The sequence below is a fragment of the Cervus elaphus genome, chromosome 20 (assembly GCF_910594005.1).
Source record: "Cervus elaphus chromosome 20, mCerEla1.1, whole genome shotgun sequence".
NCBI classification, from domain to species: Eukaryota; Metazoa; Chordata; class Mammalia; order Artiodactyla; family Cervidae; genus Cervus; species Cervus elaphus.
Genome location: NC_057834.1, coordinates 39,631,935 through 39,655,619, shown reverse-complemented (window position 1 = coordinate 39,655,619; position 23,685 = coordinate 39,631,935). Strand labels below are relative to the sequence as shown.

Genomic DNA, 23,685 nt, shown 5'->3' with positions numbered 1-23,685 from the left:
TGGACAAAATCATTTAAGAAGTGAATGCAGGGACTTCCCTGGTGGTCCAGTGGTTAAAAAACTCCACGGTCCCAGTGCAAGGCGGGGTTCAATTCCTGATCAAGGAACTAGATTTCACATGACACAGCTAAAACCCAGGGCAGCCAAATGAATAAACAAAAAAAAAAAAAAAAGGAGAAGAAGAGGTGAATGCAAACAGAGAGGAGGTATCAGGGCTGAGCTCTGGATTATAGATTGAACAGAATATCTAGCAACTAAGACTGAAGAGTGGTCTGTGAGGTAGGAAGAAAAACAGGAGAACGTGGTGTCCTAGAAGCCAAGTGCCTTTTCCCCTACAAATCTAAATCTCTCTAAAAGATCTAAATATCTCTGGAGTCTCTCTCTTTCCAACTTTCCTGCCATCCCTTAGTTCAGAGTATCATCTTTTCTCTCCTAATCTATACCAAATATTTTAAAAGATCTTATGGTCTCAGTACCTAAGTCCCTCGCCCCCACCTTTCATTTTCCATACAGCCAGTAAAGTGATCTTTAGAAAAAAAAAAAAAGGAATCTAATCTCATTATCCCATCTTTAATATCAAAGACTCCCCACTATCGACAACACTAGCACACAGGTCCCTATATCATCTTGTCCCAATTTACCTTTGCAATCTTATCTTCTGCTACTCCTGCTCTTAAGTATTTCATGAGCTAGGCACAACTACATATTCTTTCATTCTTCCAAGCTCTTCTGTATGCTACTTTCTTTCCCTAGTAAATCCTCCAACTCTTACTTTAAGACTACACAGATATTTCTTTTATTAATAGGGTGACAATAAATCTTGGTTGCATGGGACAGTCCCAATTTATACCTGGTGTACCTTCCTGATGGTAACAATGATCCTTTCACCTTTAATAGTGTCATTTTGGAGGGTAAATTAGATGGTTGTCCTATCTATGAAAACTTCCCTGTTCCCCTAGGCAGTTTTTTCTCCCCCTGTGTTCTCAAACCATTTCTGAACATGTCAGCACCTGTCTCATTACTGAATTACTGTCCTTTTCCCTTTAAAAACTGTGAGCTCCCAGGGGTCTGGAACTTTAGGTATTACTCATTTTCTTATCTCTTGCACCTAATCTGTTCATAAAACGCAGTCAAAAATGTCTCGTTTCAAGGAACTCTATCTCCTGTAAATACTCAGAAGAGAAGGCAGTCAGAGGAGAGAAAGAGTATGGCGTTGAGCAGCAAGTCTGAAACTGGGAGCCAGTCAGGAGAAGGGGTCATCTGTTCCAGGGTTAACAGCAAAGGATGGGTACAAGAGGAGGACAAGAAACTGGGAACTCAAAAGAGGGCCTGCCACCAAAATGTTTTCAATCTATTAGAGAAATATGTTATACTTTCAAAAGTTCTTATTTCAGGTATTACAAAGAAACATTCCAAAGTTACACGTTTGAAAAATACAAAAAAGCTACTGGAGTTCAGAAAAAGCCTGCACAAGTCTAGGAAAATGTTTATGAAGTTGGAATTTAATCAGCTCAGGATACTGCCATCCTTATGGGGCAAAGATATAACTGAACAGTGAGTTCCTTACCATATCTGGATTTCCCTAGTTGCCAACAAAGTCCCTATACAACAATAATATGTTTAATATGTGCTTCTGATGATTAATATAACTTACATTAGTTTTTTTAGTCTGCAATGTACTCTTTTTTTTTTTTTTTTTGCAATGTACTCTTACACACATTACATTTTATATGAGGACAACATCTCTGTAAGACAGGCAGAGTAGTAAAACTGTCTCAATTTTATACATGAAGAAATCAGGCTTCCTGGGATTTGTAGGAGAGACTAGGTTTCTAACTTGCCAGTTTCAACACAAACTCATCTTCACTTTCTGAAGAGCAATGCTACTCAAACTGTGGTCCACAGACTGGTGCTGGTCCATGAACTGTTTATTACCACTCTGCAACAAGATAAGCATAGAAATTCAGAGTAAGCTTTTAGAAATTTTTATTTTAATTTGACAGAGTAATTTTATGCCTGTTGAATCTAACAATAAAAAATACTGGGCTTGAATTTGGATATCTCTTTTCCAGTAATTCACCTCATTACATTTACGAAAGTATTGGTCTATGCTATCTCTATTAGAAAACCAAACAAAAAGTTGGTCCTTCATCACAGATGGATTGGAGAAGTATCACTATAAAGGGCAATGTGGATCAATATGTCACTCAATAACTTTAACTTTGTCATCTTCCTTTTACTTTATATCCATGTTTTGCTAAGTATCATTTTAGACCCTGTATCAGAATTACTTTAGATTCGTATTTTTTTTTTTTTTTTGCTCCCCCTCCCCTAGATTCGTGTTTAAAATAAATCCTCCCCAGCCCATTTCAAAGTAATGAACTAGAATTTCTTGGTGAGGAGCCAAGAAATCTACATTTTATCATGTTTTCCTGGTGGTTATTAGGCACTCCATATAGTTTAAGAATTAGTGTTCTAAACTTTCATAATAGAAACAGGCAAGTAAGTAAACTAGGGAATATATAATTAAATAAAGGAATAGAATGGGAAATTCTTGAAGAGACGGAATACCTGCCTCCTGAGAAACCTGTATGCAGGTCAAGAGCAACAGGTAGAACTGGACATGGAACAATGGACTAGTTCAAAACTGGGAAAGAAGTATGTCAAGGCTGTATATTGTCACTCTGCTTATTTAACTATATGCAGAGTACATACATCATGGGAAATGCTGGGCTGGAAAAATTGCAAGCTGAAATCAAGATTGCTGGGAAAAATATCAATAACCTGAGATATGGAGATGACACTACCCCAACGGCAGAAAGCAAAGAGGAACTAAAGAGCCTCTTGATGAAGGTGAAAGAGAAGAGTGAAACAGCTGGCTTAAAACTCAACATTCAAAAAACTAAGGTCATGGCATCTGGTCCCATCATTTCATGGCAAACAGATGGGGAAAAATGGCAACAGTAACAGACTTTATCTTTTGGGGCTCCAAAATCATTGGGGGTGATTACTGTTGCCACAAAATTAAAAGACACTTGCTCCTTGGAAGAAAAGCTATGACAAATCTAGACAGTGTATTCAAAAGCAGAGACATCACTTTGCTGACAAAGGTCCGTATACTTAATGCTATGGTTTTTCCAGTAGTCATGTACGGATGTGAAAGTTGGACCATAAGGAAGGTTGAGTGCTAAAGAATTGATGCTTTCAGACTGTGGTGAGGAGAAGACTCTTTAGAGTCCCTTGGACAGCAAGGAGAGCAAACCAGCAAGGAAATCAACCCTGAATATTCACTGGAAGGACTGATGCTGAAGCTCCAATATTTTGGCCATTTTATGTGAAGAACAGACTCCTTGGAAAAGACCCTGATGCTGGCAAATACTGAGGGCAGGAGGAGACGGGGGTGACAGAGGATGAGATGGCTGGACGGCATCATCGACTCAGTGGACGTGAATCTGAGCAAACTCCAGGAGATAGTGAAGGACAGGGAAGCCTGGTATGCTGCGCAGTCCATGGCGTTGCAAAGAGTCAGACACAACTAAGCAACTGAACAACAAAGAGTTAACCACATTTTTCCAATCTTCTTCAGACCTTATCTATTACATTCCATTCTTCTTTGGGCAAAGCAGAGAAAATGTAGGCTTTCTTTAGGAATGTTATGCTTAAAACAATACTTAAGTAATACTTAAAAGAAGAAAACAAAAAAAATTTGTTTTATTCGAGGGCACCAATAACAACAGGTGGTAGGAGAGAGGAGTTTTAAATGGTTGTGACTTTTCACACTACTCTGAAAAACATGACCTCTTAGGTACATTTCATACACACTACTCAGGAGAGCCTCTTCTCAGATAAATGGTTTTTTCAAGTGATATATTCACCACACAAATTTGAAAACAGTTGGGGGGAACTGCACTTCAATAAGAAGCAAAGTAACATGGTGTGTACCGGGGATAAAGGAGCAGGGGAAATAGGAGAAAGATGAATAACAAATATTTGAGTGAGGCTAAATATCAAAACTGTGGGCTGCAAACCATAGAAACAACACTTCATTTAACTCTCAAAACATTCCTATGAATTCCATATTATCTCCAGCCTATGAATGAAGTAATTGAGACTTAGAAAGGCTAAATATACCTGTCTAAAGTCATAAAATAGATAGGAGTGTGTGTGCCTGCTCAGTCATGTCTGACTCTGCAACTCCATGGACCATAGCCTGCCAGGCTCCTCTGTCCAAGGAATTTTCCAGACAAGAATATTGTAGTGGGTTGCCATTTCCTCCTTCAGGGAATCTTCCTGACCCATGGATTGAACCTGCATCTCCTGCATTAGCAGGTGGATTCTTTACCACTGAGCCACCTGGGAAGACCCTACAAATACACAGGAGAGCCATGATTATAACCTATCACTACACCAAGGAAGTGGGTTTTCAACTCTCATGTCAATTTTTTTTTTTTAATTGATGGTGGTCACTTGTAACATTCTGTTCCATCAGTAAAGACTTATTCTGCCATAGGTGAATGTGAGTGATAGTCAATCAGTTGTGTCCAACTCTCTGCAATCCATGGACTTCTCCAGGCAAGAACACTGGGGTGGGTTGTCATTTCCTTCTCCAGGGGATCTTCCCAACCCAGGAATTGAACATGGGTCTTCTGCACTGCAGGCAGATTCTTTACCATCTGAGACACCAGGGAAGCCTACTAGTAAGAGACATTTCTAAGTATAAAGACAGGTCAACTTAAAAAGTATCAGCAGATACATGCGTGACTTTATTTTATATATACTTTATATATATATACTTTATATTTATATATACTTTGTAAAGTATATATAAGTATAAAGTATATTATAAAGTATATAAAGTATAAAGTATATATAAAGTATAAAGTATATTATTATTTATATAGATGATACATTAGAATATGTAATGAATCCATACACCTTTTCCGAATGAATACACGAGACAGAAGTAGCAATAAATTATAAATGACAATCATCAATCAGATGAAATAATTTAGTCTACGGCCATACCACCCTGAACGCGCCCGATCTCGTCAGATGAAATAATTTAGATGAAGCTTCTCTCTCTCTCGAAGAGATGAGGACTGGGCAAGTGGTCAGGATGGAACTACAATGTGCTTTTAACTTTGTATGAAGAATAAAATTCAGTTCCATGTTGCTGAACATCGTTCTGTTTTTGCCAAATAAACCTACTTCAATTACTATCTTAACGCTTTATTAAAACTCCGCCACAGGTAGAACATACGAGAACAGAAGCACACACACATATTTACCACACACACACTCTATCAGAGTAGTAAAACCAGAGATATTTTAATTCAGTGGCCTGTGAGAGTAAATACTTTTTTGCACTTTGAGGAAACAAGAGCTGGGGGATGGTCATGAAAGGGAAATGGCAGTGATCTGTAAGCCCTAGAAGAGTCTCACAAATGTTTTTGGCTTCACAAAAATTTCTCCAGAATATCCCTCAAGGATATTCACAGCCCTTTATACTAAATTAGTCATAACAGAGAAGGAAGAATGTTGTAAGTAGTAACTTAGCCAGATATTTATCCCACAAAGAGTAAGTCTAACAAGTTTCTCCTAATGAAAATTATTGTACTTTAAAGGGGCAAACAAACCCATACAATTAATTCTACCTCAATGGGGCTTCAGAGATTAATAGGCTCATGCCTACTATTTGCAAATGTGAGCTGAATGAACTGCAATTTGACTTCCACTAAACTGGAAGCAAATTGTATTTCTAGGTCCTGCCAAAGATCACAGAGCAGTGGTTCTGTACTGCACATCTGCAAACTACCCTAAGGCACACCAGACAGCCAAGCTCCTTCCAAGCTATCTAATGCTTCCTACAGCCAATCATTTCCAGCAACTATCTCGACATTTTCCTAGGATGGACTCTATCTCAGTTTCCTAAAGGAACTTAAACATATACAAACCAAACTGCAAAACAAATTCCTCAAACAGGGGTAAAACCCCTAAGGGAAGACAAAATGGCTATAGAGTATGTTAGATGTGACAAACAGTGAAGCTATCTTCTAATGTACCATTTTATTGGATCATCTTAGACACTTCCATATAATTCTAGAGATAACAATCTCTGGAATTCATCACTTGATGGAATAGAAAAGGTTGTGGACGAGGGCTCAAGAAGAGTATGCATCAATGTGAATGTCTAAGCTCTATTAACTATTTTTTTTTTCTCTTTAAATATTTATTTTTATTCATTTGTCTGCACCGGGTCTTAGTTGTGGCATATGGGATCTAGTTACCTGACCAGGCATTTAACCCAAGCCCCCTGTGTTGGGGGTGTAGTTTCTAAGCCGCTGGACCACCACAGTAGTCTCCCCTATTAACCATTTCTCATTAAAAGGAGGTTTAGAAAACAGGGAACCAAGAGAGACCACCTGATCTCTGCATAGGACACAGAACACAGCATAGCTTATACTACAATATATCTAGCAATATTATCAATCACAGGTTAGAAATTAACGTGACACAACTATAGAAGACACTGGCAGATTGCTAGTGAGTTGACCAAAATGTTCATTTAGGTTTTTCCAGGGACTGTCACAAATATCATTAAAAGCTGTTACAGAGCCCCAAGCCTGCAAAGAAAGCAGCTGAGATCCAAAGAAACCGTAATTCACTTTTATCAACTTTCTGCTGAGTCAAGACTTACTTCTCCAAAAGAAAGATGCAAAAATCACATATATGACACAATCAGAATCTGTCTTGGGTTTCCCTGGTGGCTTGGTGGTAAAGAATCCACTTCCCAATGCAGGAGACACAGGTTTGATCCCTGGTCCAGGAACATCCCACATGCATAAGCCCGTGTGCCGCAACTATTATTAAGCCTGTGCTCTAGAGCCTGGGAACCACAACTACTGAACCTGTGTGATGCAACTACTTAAACTCGTGTGTCCTTGAGCCTGTGCTCCGCAACAAGAAAAGCCACTGCAATGAGAAACCTGTACTCATTGGGTCGTACTTAAATTGATCTACATTGAAAACAAAGGCACATTAACCCTTTCACCTAAATCTTGATTTATTTTTCTGATACAGCATGCATTTGCTTATTTTTGCTTTTCTCCTTCCTCCATTAACTTATAAAGACTATGTTGTGAGGGATCTGTCTACTTTGTTCACTGCTATTATCCTCAGTTTTGAGGTAACTTCCTGGAATGTAAAAGACAAAACAAAACCACTCAATGATTATCTGTTAAATGAATAACTGGACCCTTCATTTGCATGCTGTTTTGGTAGGGGAAAAGGGAGTAGATGAGACTGAGCAAATGCTATACAGTTCTAACTTAAGCAGAACTGATTCATTTCTACTATTTCCGGATTATTCAGCCTTCTTACTAGTTGGAAGACTTCTGATGATTATTCTCTGTATAAACATCTTCCCATTTCTAGAGCAAGAAGCCTCAACCCCTGTACAATATCCCACCCACCCGCATTCTAGGTAGTCAGCTCAGTTTTGGCTTTGCATTTTTCATTTTCATTCACCTCCTTGGGTCATATTAAAGGAAGTTATGGATCAGATACACATATATGGGTAATCAACACCAGGGCACCAAGAGCTCCTAAAATGATTTTTGTGATTATGATTTTAGAATGGGAAAATATCAACACAAGACATCTTCAATAAAGAAGAACTTTAAGACCCGTACAGGCTTTCCTTGTGGTTGAGCTGGTAAAGAATCCGCCTGCCATGCAGGAGATCTGGGTTCGATCCCTGGGTTGGGAAGTTCCTCTGGAGAAGGGAAAGGCTATCCACTCCAGTATTCTGACCTGGAGAATTCCATAGACTGTATATAGTCCATGGGGTCACAGAGAGTCAGATATCACTGAGTGACTTCCACTTTCACTTTATGACCCTTACAGCAAGAAAGAACAGCTTCTCAGCTGGCTTCCTGCTGTTTCGATTTATCTTCTATTAAATCTGATAAGCCTTCTTGAATATAATACCTTCCACTATTACTTACTACCTGGCCCCCTCTACTCTGCCCACCTAACCAAGTTCTCTGCCCCAATCTTCCAAAAGACAGCCTCCTTTTACATATGCATATACTACTCTCCTAGTCTTTCCCCTGACACACTTCTAAGTCTAAATTCCTGTTCTTTATCTGATAAAACATATTCCTGAGTTAATTAATCCTATCCAAGTACTTATTCTTCCAATGTCTTGATACTGTTGCTCACTGCCCATCAAAATTGATTCCCCCTCCTCCTTCCACAGCAATGGAAATACTGGCTACCCTAGATGTTCGGCTCACTCTGTTTCCTAGCTTCTGCTGGTGACTGTTAGGCTAAATTCTTGCCAATGGAATACAGAGAAAGTGACATGTGCTACTTTCAGCCTAAGAACTATAAAAAGTAGGCAAACTCTTTCATGTTTTTTCCCATTCCTATTGGCTGCCACACAGTTTCAAGCCTGCAGACAAGGACAATACCCTAGAAATTGATCCTCCTGCTAGTGGTATCAATATTTCTTGGGAATTTGTTGGATATACAAACTCTCGAGCCCCATTCCATATCCATGAATCAGAAATTCTGATGATAGGGACTAGAAACTTTCTTTTACGTTTTAACAAGTCTTCCAGGTAACTCTGAGGCACACTACAGTATGAGAATCACTGTTCTAGAGATCAGCAGGTAAATCAGTATAAAATGACCTGAGTTCCTGAATTACCACATGAAACAACAGAGTATTAGGACTCAATCACTTTGGACAATTACAAAGTGTTTTACAAAGTATAATTACAAAATTACAATTTGTTTCAAATTGTAACAAATACTTTCTATTATTTTTTTTTGAGCTCTTGCATTTTTATCTTTGTTGCAACTGTTAGGCATATTCTCCCAGTTTTTAAAACCTTTTGGTCTCAGGATCCCTTTAAGAGGACACTCCTAGGGACTTCCCCGGTAGTCCAGGGGCTATGACTTCGTGCTCCCAATGCAGGGGGCCTGGGTTTGATCCCTGGTCAGGGAACTAGATCCCACATGCCATAAATAAAAGAGTCTGCATGTCGCAACTAAAGGTCCCACATGTCACAATGAAGATTCAAGATCCTGCATGCCGCAACTAAGGCCTGGCGCAGCCAAATAAATTAATAAATATATATATATATATATATAAAAGAGGACACTCCTAAAAATTAAAACTCCAAGGAGAGTTTGCTTCTCGGCTATAATATCAATAGTTACCATATTAGAAATTAAAACAATTTTTAAAGTATCAATCCATTAAAAAATAAGCCCACACTCCACATTAATATAAATAATATATCCTTTATTACAAAATAACTGTTTCTCCCAAAAAAGAACAATTTAGTGATACTAGTGGCATTATTATACAATTTTGCAAATCTTGTTAATGTCTGGCTTAAAAGACAGCTGGATTCCCATAGCTGTTGCTGCATTCAATCTGCTGTGATATGTTATTTTAGCTGAAGTATATGGAGAAAAAAATCTGGTCTTAAACAGATACATAGCTAGAAAAGGAAGGGTGTTTTATTTAGTTTAAAGTCTTTAATGAATTCATTATTTAAAAAACTTTTTTAGCTCTGAAATGATTTTAAACTTAGAGAAAAGTTGCAACAATAGTTTGGAGAAGTCCTATACACTCTTCATTCTGTTCTCCCTGATGTTCATTAACTTTAAAAAAAAATTATTTTAAAAACTGAAATATTTTTAAATTAGTTAAATTTTAATTAAAGTAAAACTGCAGTGCCAACATCTTTTATAACCATAGTATAACATTCTGAAACCAGGAAATGAAGTGTTGATACAATACTATTAATTACTCTACAGACCTTACACAAATTTCATCAGTTTTCCTACTCACAGCCTTTTCAGATCCAAGATACAATCCACAATCCCACACAGTACTTAGTTGTCATGTCTCTTTGGTCTCCTCCAACCTGTGACAGTTCACTAGTCTTTTTTTTCTTAAATAATGTTTATTTGTCTGCATCAGGGTCCTAGTTGCAGCACATGGGATCGTTCACTGTGGTTTATGGACTCTCTACTGTGGCACACAGGCTCTCTAGCTGAGGCATGAGGACTTAGTTGCTCCAAACCACGTGGGATCTTAATTTCCTGGCCAGGGATCAAACCCACGTCCCCCTGCATTACAAGGTGGATTCTTAACCACTGGACCAGGGAGTCCTTTATTAGTCTTTCTTGACTTTCAAATTTTTGAAGAGTACTTGGGCTTCCTTGGTGGCTCAGAGGTTAAAGTGTCTGCCTGCAACGTGGGAGACCTGGGTTCGATCCCTGGGTCGAGAAGATGCCCTGGAGAAATGGCAACCCACTCCAGTATTCTTGCATGGAGAATCCCATGAACAGAGGAGCCTGGCGGGCTACAGTCCACGGGGTCTCAAAAAGTCGGACACAACCGAGCGACTTCAGTTTCACTTTCAGCCAGTTTTTTTGTAAAATGTCTTTCACTTTGGATTTGTGTGATGTTTTCACATTACACTGAGGCTATGCATTTTTGGCAATGTCACAAAAGTGATGGTGTACCCTTTTCAGTATATCAGGAAATACGTGGTGTTGCTATACTGAACTATGGGTGTTGTTCACTTTAGTCACTTGACTGAGGTGGTGTCTGCCAGGTCTCTCCACTGAAAAGTTATTATGGGAGATACCAGGGGGTTACATTAAACTCCATTTTGCATCAAATTTCCACCCACTAATTTTAATATCTATAGATAATACTTGCCTGCAACAATTATTACTGTAGTATTTGCGAGATGTTTCCAAAATTCTTATATGTTAATCTGAATTTTTACTGTAATAAATAGCTGTCCTCATTTCCCCATTTATTCAAGTATTTATTTACCACAATATGGACTTGTGCACATTTATCTTACTCCATGGTTTATAATCCATTTCTCTCTTTATTTTATTCTTCAAATTGTCCCCATATTTGGTCACTGGCAGTTCCTTCATGTTGGCTCCCCATTTTTTTTTTTTTTTAAAGCATTTCATTACTTTCTGGTACCACATGATGTTTCAGACTCATGTGAATTTTTTCTCTTCCTTAGTCATTTCTCCAAGGAGCTCTGGTTCCTTTTATTTCAGACTGGCATCTAGAAACCAAGAACGGATGTCAAATGTGCTCACTGCTATGGTGAACAAGGAAATATACACATGCACACATAAACACACATCTGTATCTTTTTCTATATTTATCTGTATATACATGCATAATTATGTATATGCATATATACATATGATCAAAACCCATATGAGTTCATACTGATGTGTGTGTGTGTTAGTCGGTCAATTGTGTCCGACTCTTTGGGACCCCATGGACTGTAGCCAACCAGGCTCCTCTGTCCAGGGAATTCTCCAGGCAAGAAAACTGGAGTGGGTTGCCATTCCCTTCTCCAGGGGATCTTTCCAACCCAGGGGTCGAACCCAGGTCTCCTGCATGGCAGATTCTTTACTGTCTGAGCCACTTCATATTGATGAGGGGTACTCGAATACTTTTTTAATTGGTCAGAATTGTGGATATCTTCATTTTTTATATAGTCAAAGCTCAATACACATGGGCAAAGGACTTGAATAGAGATTTATCTAAAAGATACACACTAATGGTCAAAAAGCACATGAAAAGACGCTCAACATCATTAGTCATTAGAGACATGAAAACCAAGACCACAATAGGATACCAATTCATACCTACTAGAATGACTACTGGAGAAGGAAACAGCCACTCACTCCAGCATTCTTGCCTGGAGATTCCATGGACAGAGGAGCCTGGCCAGCTACAGTCCATGGGGTTGCAAAGAGTCGGACATGACTGAGCAACTAACGTTATATTACATTTGGATGACTATAATCAGAAAGTTGAAAATAAGTGTTGGTGAGAATGTGGAGAAAGTGTAATCCTAGTATACTGCTGGCAGGAATATGAAGTGGGACATCTGTTTTGGAAACTGGTTTAGTAGTTCCTCAAAAAGTTAGGATTATCAAAAACAGAATTACATTTGTCCCAGGAATTCCATTCACAGGTAAAGAACTCAAAGAACTGAAAACAGGTATTCGAACAAAAACTTGTACAAAATGTTCACAACAGCATTATTCACAATAGCTAAAAAGGTGGAAATAACCCCAATTGTGAACTGACAAATGGATAAGCAAAATGTGGTATATTTCCAGAGGATATTATTCAGGCATAAAAAGGAATAAAGTACTGATACATGCTACAACATGGATGAATCTCAAAAACATTATGCTAATGCTAATGGGAAGCAAATGTTTAATGGGCACAAGTTTCCTTTTGGAATGATGAAAATGTTCTGGAATTTGACTTAGGTAGTGGTTGCAAAACATTGTGAATGCACTAAACACCACCAAATTACACAACTTAAAATAGTTAATTCAGTTAAGTGAATTTTACTTCAATTAAAAAAAAAAAATCAGTTTCTAAAGGTTAGCTACAAAGTGAAATCTGAAATTCTATCAATAAACTTTTCATACTGTTATTTTAAAATCCACTGTCTTATACTCTGACTGGATCTTTTACCCAGGCAAGGTATTTTTACATCATGCATTGATCATTTGAAAAATTCTGGTCCACTAGAGGTCATTCTGGTCATCTAGAGGTAAATTTCAAATGCCAATACAGTTCATTATTTTATATATACATATATATATTTCTTAATCACATTTGTCGATACCACAACCACTCTCATCAGAAAAGTATTTAAGTCCTGGAAGCTGTCAAACTCATGGTTTAATTTTTACTTGAATTTTATCACGAGGCACAAATATAGTCAGGTGTTTTCCTTGAAAATTTTCAAGAATATGTCTGCCAAAAACCTAAATCTAAAGATCATAGTTCACAGATTATTCTTTTCTTTTTTAAAACTTTTTTAGGCCATGCCATGTGGCATGGGGAATCTTAATTCCCCAAGCAGAGATTGAACCCGTGCTTCCTGCATTGGGAGACACTTTCACCACTGGATTACCAGGGAAGTCCTGAATCAATTAACAAGTAAAAACAATGTTCTATGAAGAAAACAGCTAGGTGGCTTGCAACCTGATTGCACTATTCCTTGAGGTAACCACTGTACATCAATATGTAGCAAAAGTGTTTTACAAGGATTTCTCACTTTATCACACAAAATATTGAAACCCATGTTCTGAAAAGTCATGATTAAATAAAATTTATTTTTATTGCTTCAAGAACATTGCTATCAAGAACATTCTTAAGTGAAACTAGATTTTTTTTTAATCTGCAAATTTAAACCGCATGGCAATGAAGAATGACTACCAGAGTACAGCTTAGTTTAGTGCCACTGTGTTGATTCATCATACTAAGGCATCAGAGCAGTTTTACTCACCACTGCTTCTGGATCATCAGTGCAAATGTCAACAAAGGGAAAAAGGCAAAATAATGCCTCTGTATTACTGTGAAATAGCTTTCATCATGAGACTCCCTTTAAGGGTCTCAGGGATCTCCAGGAGTCTGTAGACCACACTTTGAAAACTACTGGTCTACTCTAACTAACCCATTACTTCAATAGGTAACCTATCAGTTCATACTATTTTTCAGGTTTAATGCAAACTCCTTGGCAGCAAATCTCTCTTCTTTCTTTGTACTTCCCTTATTACCCACTACTATAAGATGCCCTGACAGACCATGAAAGTACTGTTATTGCTTAACCAACTCCAAATGGTACTTTCCTTCACCTAACTCATATCAGCTATGTCAATGGACCTCTTCCCACTATTCTCCACACTACAAAATCTTATTCCTAAAAACCTAAGATGATTAATTCTTCTAGCCTATTTTAATTACTTCCCTTTTGATTTCCAGAACTTGCTTTCTGGCTCACTTTTCTAGGGGAAAAAACCCAACAGACTCTTGATCCAGAAGTCTGCAAACTTTTTCCGTAAAGGGCCAGATAATAAATATTTTAGACTCTGTGGGCTAACTTCTCAACTTTGCTGCTGTAAGCAAAAGTGTGTAACTGTGTTCTAATAAAACCTGATTTACACAAACAGGCAGTAGCTGTAGTTTCTGACTGACTCCTGACCTAGGCTCTTCCAACATATAGGTTAATCAACCCAGTGTAACACAAAAGATGCCAAAAGTTTAAAAAAGAGATAGTTACTGACTGGCTAAAGAAACTAACAGAAACACTGAAAACAGTATACCCAAACCCAATAGAAAGAAATATTAGTAATAGCTGCTAACATTCACTGAGCTCTTATTATTTACTAAGCACTGTGCTAAGTGCTTTACAATGCATTACCTCATTTAAATCCGTTAAAGGAGGGCTTTAATAATTTAAGTAATTCTCCTTTTACACAAGAGAAAACAAAAACAGGTAAGTAACTTTCCAAGGTCTTAGTCTGTAAATAGCTAAGCCTTAGTCTGTAAATAGCTAAGACCTGTGTTTGAGGTCTCTCTCACTGCAACGCCCATGTTTCTAGTCATCAAACTATGCTATCTTTCCAAACTGTTAAGGCAGTAATTCTAAATAAAAGCCGACACACCGTTATTGTTTACCTGTTGAGTCTAGTACACAAACCTTGACTCACATCCTTGAATGAAGAGCCTACATGACCTAGTCTTAGATGATACAGTTATGTCTAACAATACACACCAAGGGCCATAAAGACTCCTATGTGTAAATGTGACAGATGAGGATGTCCTGCCTAAAAAACTAATGAATAGGAGGTAAGCAGCCCTCTCCCACTATCATCTTATAATAAATCAGCCCAAATACACTATTTTATACTAATACATGTTATAAAAATATATTATAAAGAATTATAGTAAATCAGCTTAAGTTATGATATATACCAAAGAGAGGCTGACAGACATTAAAAACGTTAGAATGAAGGAGATAAGAGGTGGTCAAAGGGCATATTTTACACGCTCTTCAAAACTACTCTTCAGTCACTCCTAAACAGTAACCAGGGCCTATGGGAATTAAGAGAAAAAAATCTGTCCATTAATAGAATCTGTTAACTTATGCCTCACTGTTTCTATAACTATCTAACTATAACATTATTCCTACTAATCTGCTTCCCAGTACAAAGAAAAGTTACAAGTTAAAGACTGCAAAAGATCTTCTATGAAACCTATCAGTCTAATAAGCAAGCATCACATAGAATTAAAACAATATTATATTTACACACCTGTAAAATGGCTGGTTCCCATGGAGAGGATTACCAAATAATAGTGTAAGAGGATAATATCAACTCAAAAATGCAATTATTACTTCTAAGAACTAGGGAATCACACAACTCTGAATGAATCTTTATCTAGCCTCTATGTTTGAGCTAAGCTGGTCTCTGTTGCTGTTTTGTCTTCTAATATTCAACTGACAGCAGGGGTGGGGGGAATCTCTCTTAATTCAAAATAGACATTTGGAAGAGTAGACCTCAACTACTTGTGGTGGGGAAATAACTGAGGGCAGACTAGGGAATAAGCAGGCCAGCCACTCTGCTAAGTCCCAACCAACAACCCTTAAAGTACAACTTCATATGCACCTCCTAACACTTGCACCAAAACTTAGGTATCAAAGAGAAAAATATACACAGTATACTAAAATATTATTGCTTGTGAAAATTTGGCAAGAACACAAATTCATGGGCTATAATACAAAGAATCAAAAAGACTCCAAACTTTCTGGTGGTCCAGAGGTTAAGAATCCACCTGCCAATGCAGGGGACATGGATGCGATCCCTGGTCCAGGAAGATTTCACATGCCACAGTGCAACTAAACCCGCAGGCTGCAACTAATGAAGCCCGCACAGTCTAGAGCCTGAGCTCCATAAGAAGAGAAGTCACTGAAATGAGAAGCCCACAAACTGCAACTAGAAAATAGCCCCCACTTGCTGCAACTAGAGAAAGCCCATGCGCAGCAGCAATGACGCAGCACAGCCAAAAATAAATAAAATTAATTTTAAAAAGAATCAAAAAGCCTGAATTAAGCAATTTCCTCTAGACTGCAACAAGACAAACCTTATTATAGGATGTTGTGTCCAACTCTTTGCGACCCTAAGGATTGTAGCCCCCTAGGCTTTTCTGTACATGGGATTCTCCAGATAAGAATACTGGATACTGGAAGAGGGTTGCCATGCCCTCCTCCAGGAGATCTTCCCACTCAGGGATTGAATCCATGTCTCCTGCATGGCAGGAGGATTCTTTATCCACTGACCTACCTGAGGAGCCCCTATTACAGGATAAACTAGTTCAAAAGTTCTCTCACTCCAAACTCTCCTTATCGCATATCAGCACTGTCATTCCAAATAGTCAGGCAGAACCAAAAACAAACTGACATAAAATGACTGGCTGGACCAGGTCTTGACTGTAGCAGGCGGGATCTAATTCCCTGACCAGTGATAGAACCCAGGCCCCCTGCATTGCTAGTGTGGAGCCTTAGCCACTGGACCCCCAGGGAGGGAAGTCCCAGTATGACATTCTTTTATTCACTAATATACTTTATTTCACATTTCCATTCAACACAAGAGCTGTTCATATATATGTAACATATCTAAGAAGCACATAAAGAGAAATTAAGAAAAAAGGAACCATGGCAAATTGGTGGTAAATTGAAATATAATTTCTAAATGAGCTCTTAATGACCAATGAAAGATACAATCATGCCAACTGAATTCCAAAACTGTAACACTTGCAATATCTGGAAGCTTAGATCTTTCCTTTTTTTCCCCTTTCAAGTGCTATTTGACCTTCTCTTTGAACAACTCTAACTGCAGCAGATGGCAGGGGGAGACTACTGCATTTTTATAATATATTAAATAAGACAACAATAAGAAATAAAAAATGGGGGGGTGATTCAAAGGAATAGCTAATATATAATTTGCTCTGTGACAAGGCCTTTTGCTTCTCCTTAAGAGCACCTCCCCCCCACCCCATACTCTTGGCAATCCTGAATGATTTGAAACAGTTTGGGAAAAAAGTATCTAACAAATTACAGCTGTTAAATTCAGGAGGCATTTTTCTTCCAGTCACCCCTCTTCCTCAAACACACACACCTCTGCACTGGGACAAGAAGAAGAGTCAGAACAAACTGCTTCAAGTCCCAAAAGTGTTACAGTTCACTAGGAACATGGTCACTACCACCTGGACAGAGAAGCTCTCACTGTGCCACAACAAAAGTATTCTTTTTTTAAAATAAGGATGGCTAGGGAAAAAGTGTGTATTTATATCAAAAGGGTATTTTTCTTGTTCTAAGCCTTCCCCTTTTCCTGGTCCATCAGCCCAAATAAGCAGAGATGACGCAGACTTCCTTATATAATAGTCTGTGATTTCCTAGACTGCAGGCCTTTCCCTTTGTGTTCTGTATACACTTACACACGCGAGCGCGCGCACATTCTCATTGCTTTGCAGCCCCTGGCATGATGCCAGCACTCAGTCAGCTGGTCGACTCCATTCACAGAGCAGGGTTGGAGCTGACATGGAAAAGGGGGGGTGGGGGTGGGTAGTGAGGGTAAGGGGGAGCTAGAACCATCACTGCTATAGACAAAAGAAATTTTAAAAAAGAAAAAGAAGACCTTAACATAACATTCCTCTCACAGCTTCAGCTCGAAGAAAACTAGAATCCAGAAACCATTACCAAAAGCAAAAAGATGAAGCAGAAGGGCTGAGAATCAAAATCGAAAGGGGCTTTGTATGAGAACAATTATTCCCCAACAAATTTTTAAAAGCAATGGTATTTATTATTTCAATTCCATCAGAAACCTCAGCATATCACCTTCTACATGTAGTGAGGAAAAGGTTGTGAAGAATTCAGTTTCTGCTTTTAGAAAAAGAAAGAAGGGGGCTGGGGCAAGACAGTTAAATGTACTTACAGGTATACATTTTTCTGCTCCCTCCTCTAGCTGCCAGGGAAGCTGGAGACAAGAAAGGGGGGGAAACAGAAAAAGGAGGAAAAAAAGGAATAAGAGATGGGTTTAGGTTTTTTGTTTTGTTTTGGGGGGAGGGGGCAGAGGTTCCCTTTCTCTCTTCTATCGTAAGAGAAGCTCTTTCTATAGCACAGGGGCGGCCCCATACGTGCCAGCCCCCTTGAGAGACCTGCACAAACCCGGTTTCCAAGCGGGCACTGCCCTGCCAATCACATGGCGTACTGTTATATTAAACAAAAGAAACAGGGGGATGCTTACTTTTACCCATGATGCCTAGCGGGGGCAGGAGCGGGGGGGAGAAAAACCAGTTGTAGCCGGTTTGTAACCTCAGGACATGGATTATCTCTTAATTTTTAAAAGTCATTTGTGGTACAAAAGTCAGTCAGTCTCCCCATCCTAACTATCACCCCCATTATTCTGGACTAGTGCCAAACTTTGCCTTCATTCATGAGAGCTAGTTTCCTCTCAAATCATGATGCTTTAACTGTTTAGTTTCCAAAGCCAACATCCAAGACAGGAAATCAAAGCATCAACACCAAAACATATCCCAAATTACAAAAAACAAAGAAATATTGCCAATGAAGCTACTTTTCTTTATCCCTTACTGCTAGTGCTAGGGAAAAGACACTGATAAGACTGTGGATGTGTTCACTAAAGATTTTTTTCCTGAAGTTGTCTCACAGGTATTTACCCCTATCAATTAACACCACTCAGGACAGCTGAATTCACATTTAACAAAAATCATATAGCAAGGTTTCACAGTGAAGTAGTCCTAACAGTATACACAAACTCTATAAAAAATGGCTTAAGTCCTTGTATTGTATATTTTACAGCAGTTTCTCCTAATATTTCTTTCCCTGTTTTAGAACAAATGTCCCCCATCACTTTATAAGGAGTTTTTATTTCCCAAAAGTACTGATTAGGGGTCAGAAAGTGGCAGGGAAGAAATCCAAGCAAACCAAGGAAGAGCTAAGGCAGTGATAATTGTTTTGGAGATCTATTGGCTGGAGGATATTTACTCTAGGATCTTTGTCTGAGGAAATAAATTCTTTATAAACAGTTAACAAGGAATAATGGAAGCAGGAGAGAGATCTTCTTACTTTTCAAATTGATATCTATCTCTCACCCAAGTATGTCACCCAAATACCTGCCTCATTTGGGTCTCTGAAACTCAAACCATAACTGTGCTTACTCCATCAGAATCTCTCACAAAACCTTTGCTTTGTCCAAATATTAAAGCTTCTAGAGTCTACAGGATATAGAGAAAAATAATCGACACTCTACCCAAAGATATTAATTTGTAAATAAAAGTATTCCTGAATAACCTAATATTACCTTCAATGTTCAGAAAAGGAATACTGAGCTAAACGTGAAATAGGTAATATTGATCACTGGTATAAGGTGTTCAATAATCTACAAACTATAAAGGAAAACCCTACATCTAAATCAAGCTAAGCTTCGAGTGGTTGATGCTGTACCATCTCAGTCACAGTAAGTTGTACTTAATAGGAGTCCATCAGAGGTCTCCAGATCTAGACACTATCATTTTAGGAGATAAAGGAAAATATGATGTCTGTGATAAATGGGGCAACGAATATAATCAGTTTTCCTCTTACTCAACACATTTCCACCAGAGACCAACTATGAATTGCAAACTGAAGTTCACTAGCTCCATGTTTAATCAGGGTAGGAAAGACTATCTTTAACAATCACTCAGAGAGCATGGCCATTTAAGCCCACACACATTTGATTGCATTTAAACACTGGTCAATTTTTATCAGTCTTTAAGATAATATAAAAGGCTTAAGATACAGTTAGGCTGTCAGGAATGATTACCATTGCTGCTGTGCTGTGCTGAGTCCTGTCTGGCTGGCTCTTTGTGACTCCATTAGCAAAGAATTAACTCTCCAACATTATACAGGCTAAGATAGTATACTATGTTTACTACAATGCCTGCCTTTATATTAAACTGATTAGTAGTGCAGATATACCAGAGATGCTCAAACCAACAGGTATTTTTCTTCAGGATCTTCAAAAGTTAAGAACTACATGGTAAAAAAAAAGAACCACATGGTAGCAACTTCCCTGGTGGTCCAGTGGCTAACACTCAGTTCAGTCGCTCAGTCATGTCCAACTCTGCAACTCCATGGACTGCAGCACGCCAGGCTTCCCTGTCCATCACCAACTCCTGAAGCTTACTCAAACTCATGTCCATCAAGTCGGTGATGCCATCCAACCATCCCATCCTCTGTCGTCCCCTTCTCCTCCCACCTTCAATCTTTCCTCATGAACCCCATGAACAGTATGAAAAGGCTAACACTTTGTGCTCCCAATTCGGGGTTGGGGGGGGGGGGGAGGCGGTCTCACATGCCACAATTAAAGATCCTTCATGCTGCAACGAAGACTGGAGACTCCGCATCCCACAACTAAGATTTAAAACTATGTACCCAAATAAATAAATATATATATATTAAAAAAACTATATGGTAGCTAGTGACCCTGCTCTTTTCAACTAAATCATCATCATCCAAAACCAAAAGTATTTAATTGCATGAGCTGAAAATTGTAAACTTAGCAATACTCCTTGGCAAATGTTATTCAAGTTGCGATGCTCTGAAGAATAAAAAATTCTTTAAGAAAAAGAAAAGATTTACCATTCACTAAGCATTTATTTATTTATTTTCACTGAGCATTTAATACACTAAATATTTAGTTAATCCACACAATAAACCAGTAGAGTGAGATCCTTTCCCCATTTTATAGATATGGAAACTAATTTGGTAAAATTAATAAATTTGAATGAAGTCACTCATTCAGCTAACTCATTCAGTAGATGCTGGCTCCAATGCCCACACTTGGTCCACTATAGCATGATGACTTGGCTATTTCTTGGCCAAAACTCAAGAGCCCAGCTCACTGCGCTTGTTGTGCCAATCTCCATTCTAAGTCTCCATTTATTTAATCCATTCCCTGCACTAAAGGAGGTATCAGTCAAATACAACTGAAGTAACAAACTCTTTCACAAGCACGTATAATTTCTACTCCTAGAAGATTTCATCCAAGACTCGAGAAAGGCTAATAAGCATATACAATCTAAATATGTGAAAGAGATCTGATAGATAAATATCTGGGAGGGTCAAATCATAAAGGGTAATCATTATGAGGAAAGAGGTGATTATCTTTCTGGACTCAGGAAACAGGATTCAAATTAATAATAATTAAAAGGCTTCTTGAAGGTACTCCTAAAAGACAAAAATGCACTTCATAGAACCAATATCAGAACTGGTTCTCAGCAATATCAGAAACAAATCTACAAAAACCACACAGTTACCCCATCTTTGCACTTCACAAATTTTATAAGTAATTTGCTAAATTTTTGGTGCCAGTTTTTAATATATGTCTTTGAGCTCAGAGAACAAGTGGATTAAAATAGGAACCACTGCTAAAGTTAAAAAATAAAATTAAAACAAAAAACAAAAATTTTAACCTATATCTAGGATTATTTTATATAAAATTCACAAGTTATTTATTGGTATCAAAAACAGAGAGCCACGCTGAAGTATCTGGCTATTAGTCCTCCCCTGCAAACTCTGTACAGTGCCATCTCCAGCGAGTCTATTCTATTTGGAAAAACCAGTTCATGACATTTCAAAATCACCATTACAACAACAAACAGACCGAAGAACAGCAGAATCCTATGCATATGATCAATAAGCTCCCATTTTTTTAAATTAAGTGTAGAAAAGTTCAACTAATCAAAAGTTAGTTCTGAGGAGATGGGAGTTCTCCACATATTTAGAAATAATATAGCATGCAATCAACAGTACTACAAAGAAAACAATTTTGCTATCCCAAGTTTGATGTACAAACTGGAAATTAATTCCAAAATAATGTTCTGAGTCTCTAAGAACAGATGATTTGCGCTCAGTAGTTAAAACAGAATGATACCTATTTTAATGGGGAAAAAAATCAGTCTTCAATATTTGGGAGTTATAAATTAGTGACTGATTGATACTGAAGTTATCTACCACTAATTTGGAGAATGTATGTATTAAAAATTTGATTAAAGTCAAATAAAAACTAAGTACACTGCCTTATAAAGTAGAATACTGACTGGGTCTGATACGGGAACAAAAGGAAATAAGAACAAGGCTTCCCATTCTGAGACAGTATTTAAATTAAGGAGTATTGTCCCCGTCCCCAACCCCCTGCAAAGTAATATTCCTCAGTGTGTTCACTCCTGGACTTATAGGAAATAAAATTATTGTAGAGGGAATTCCCTGGTGGGTTAGGCCTCAGCACTTTCACTGCCAGGGCCTGAGTTTAATTCCTGGTCAGGGAACTAAGATCCCACAAGCCATGGTGCAGCCAAAAAAAAAAGTTTGAGAGACTTTTTTTTAAAGAAGAAAGGCCAAAAGCCTTCTATTGTTCAAGTATCAAAAATAATTTAAAAATTACTGCTATACCCTACTCTCAATGACTTAATCACCATATGCATGCTTATCACTCAGTTGTGTCTGACTTTTTACGACCCCATGGACTGTAGCCCACCAGGCGTCTCCGTCCATGGAATTTTTCAGTCAAGAATACTGGAGTGGGTTGCCATTTCCTCCTTCAGGGGATCTTCCCAACCCAGAAATCGAACTTGTGTCTCCTGCGATACCTCCAATGCAGGCAAATTCTTTACCGCTGAGCCACCGGGGAAGCCCTTTTAAATCACCATATAAAAGAAGTAAATTGTATCAACCATTTCACCTCTCATAAGACATAAAATGTTCCTAAGCCAGTCTTTTCTACCTACCTTCCCAAAGGCACTAGGAAATTTCACTATCTATCCAGAGGAAAAAGAAACAGGAAAATCACCTAGAGCATTAAGTATTTAACGCTTACAAAAGAATATTTTGGAACCTTCTCTTTCAAAAGACAAAGCAGGGATCCACAAAGTAACTACAGTCTCGAATCCCTAACTTATTCTAATCCTTGTATCAGCAGCATGCTAGTGATTCCTAGTGACCATACCTAAGAACATCTCATTTCTTAATACTTGACTGCTATTTTCATTCTCTCCTATTTGTTCCTTCCCTGTATCTTTGTTGGGGCACCAAGTTCTTTTGTTCATACATATAAAAATTCAACTCAAGGGACTTCTTTGGTGGTCTAATGGTTAAAATTCCACTGCAGGGGGCATGGGTTTGATCCCTGGTCAGGGAAGTAAGATTCAGCATGTTGCGTGGCGTGGCCAAAAAAATAAAAAACAAACCAAAATTCAGCCCAAACATCCTAATGTGCTAACACCTGTCATCAGCTAAGTGCCCCTGAGGAAGTAGAGGAAAGTTGCCTTTTAGTAGTCAAATCAACATTTTGTCATAGATTTTCTAAGTACTTGGATTCTTTTTCATTTGGCTTTTTCCTGTTACCAGATATCCATCCACTAGTGTCTCTCCCTCTCTAGCTTTCAATGGGTAAAGCTCCTAGTCTGTGAACAACTTTGCTTAGAGTTTCAGATATTTTAACTCTACATTAAGCTTCTCATCTTCCACTTCTGTTGCAAAGACTGCTCTTAACTTTATCACTAAGTCACAAACAATGCCCATATATATGTATGTGTATGTAGGGCTTCCCTGGTGCCTCAGATGGGCCTGCAATGCGGGAGACCTGGGTTCGATCCCTGGGTTGGGAAGATCCCCTGAAGGGAAGAGCTACCCACTCCAGTATTCTGACCTGGAGAACTCCATGGACTGTATAGTCCATGGGGTCACAAAGAAT

General features: G+C 38.3%; 1 protein-coding gene across 3 annotated transcripts in view; it reads right to left on the bottom strand.

The window, feature by feature from the left end:
* GATAD2B (GATA zinc finger domain containing 2B) overlaps positions 1–23,685 on the bottom strand; it is an 80,483-nt gene that overhangs the window by 33,874 nt on the left and 22,924 nt on the right. The window contains exon 2 of one of the 3 annotated variants that reach the window (XM_043877904.1): positions 17,866–17,907. The exons of the other annotated variants lie outside the window; for them this stretch is intronic. The gene's annotated coding sequence lies outside the window, so the exon portion shown is untranslated. The remainder of the gene's footprint in view (positions 1–17,865; positions 17,908–23,685) is intronic. 3 annotated transcript variants of the gene reach the window in all.